We start from the raw sequence: 1,618 nt of genomic DNA, 5'->3' as shown, positions 1-1,618 counted from the left end.
GGGAGAAGTCCATKACCTTGCTATCACACACTGGATACTTGCAGATGTGAGGTGAACATGACTTTTATCAGCTGAATGTGACTTTTTTCTTCTAAAAAACACAGATTCTAATCACATATTTAGGTCTGGGGAGCCACAAGGCTGTAAGGAAGCAGAGTATCAATACATCAGGAATTGAATGAAGCTGCTGCTCCTTAAGCATGTTCATGTTTGAGGGATGGATTATAACAGGAAATGCTGATCAACCCCATGCCTGGAATTAAAATCCAAATAATCAGGAGGTGGGAAAAGCYTTAGGACCATGAACAGACAGAGTTGAGATCCCATCCCATGGACCTGCCTGGGAAACATTTCCAAATGTCTCTTCCTTGTTCAGTGATGACACACAGGGCCTTCCCAAGAGCTCCAAATCTACCACAGATTCCAGATCCCTCRCTCCATCTGCTGCAGAGCTGGACACAAACTGCCAGTCATGAATTTTGTATTCATCTTTGCAAATAAAATTTCAACTTTTCTGTAAAGTGAATGTGACAACTCATTCAAGGGAGGAACTAAAGGTTWGGAGTTTAAAACCATTACTCAGAGGTGCCTACTTAGGGGGCTGGAGGGAGAAATGTCTTAAGGGACTAAAGTGAATCCCCAATGGCTCAAAGGATGTTTCTACAAACCTTTCCTTGAGAGGCACTGTGTCCTCATCCATCTCAGCAGGGAGGGACAATGACACACGTGAGAAGCTCAGTTTTCACAGAACAATTTGGGCTGGAAAAGCCTTTTGGGATCATTGTGTGCCATGTCCAGGCCTTCCTTGCTCATCTCCAGGGATGGAGACTCCAATACCTCCCTGAGCAGCCCCTTTTAATGCTGATTTGGGGGATTAACAAACACATCCCTGTGATTTCAGCTGGGGGAGAGGCTGAGACACTACAAAGGAACATCGTGGTTCCCCCACTCTGGTAAAGAGCAGGGCAGGGAACCTGGGTGAGGAACAATCCAGGGAATGCTGAGCAGTGCCCACAGCCACTGCTGGCACCCAAAGTTGGCACTTGGTGGCCAGGGCAGTCCCCAGAGCCTCAGGCAGTGAGCCAAGGCTGCGTGGCACAGTTTTGATCTGGTGSTTTGATTGCCAAACCAGCACTCTCCATATCAGCGCCCGGGCAAAGTTCGGGAGATAATCAGAGCAAGGAGCAATGCTCCATTTTATTTCCCATAAAATGGAGAATTGCCCAAGTGCTGTGATCTGGACATGATGGGACAGCCACTTCCAACAGCTCAGGATCCAACATGTTTAACTTCAGCATCCACTCAGCAGATGAGTTGCTGCCAYAAGTTTTGGGAGCAGTGAGTGTACCTGGCATCGCAGCCACACAGATAAACACCAAGATCCCAGAAAATTACAGGGGTTCAGAGAAAATTCCAGAACTGCTGGAGCTGGAAGGYATTTCTGGAGATCCTCCAGTCCAACCAGGCTACCTGGAGAAGGTGGGTTTGGAATGTCTCCACAAAGGGAGACTCCACACTCTCCCTGGGCAGCTGTTCCAGGGCTCTATCACCCTCCATGGAAAGCAATTCTTCCCCAAGTGGAGATGGAATTTGTGCTCCCTGGGCAGCTGTTCCAGGG

Source organism: Malurus melanocephalus, unplaced genomic scaffold, assembly GCF_030028575.1.
Source record: "Malurus melanocephalus ecotype Western Australia unplaced genomic scaffold, MMel_1.1 scaffold_1388, whole genome shotgun sequence".
NCBI lineage: Eukaryota > Metazoa > Chordata > Aves > Passeriformes > Maluridae > Malurus > Malurus melanocephalus.
Note: the sequence above shows the minus strand (reverse complement) of the source record.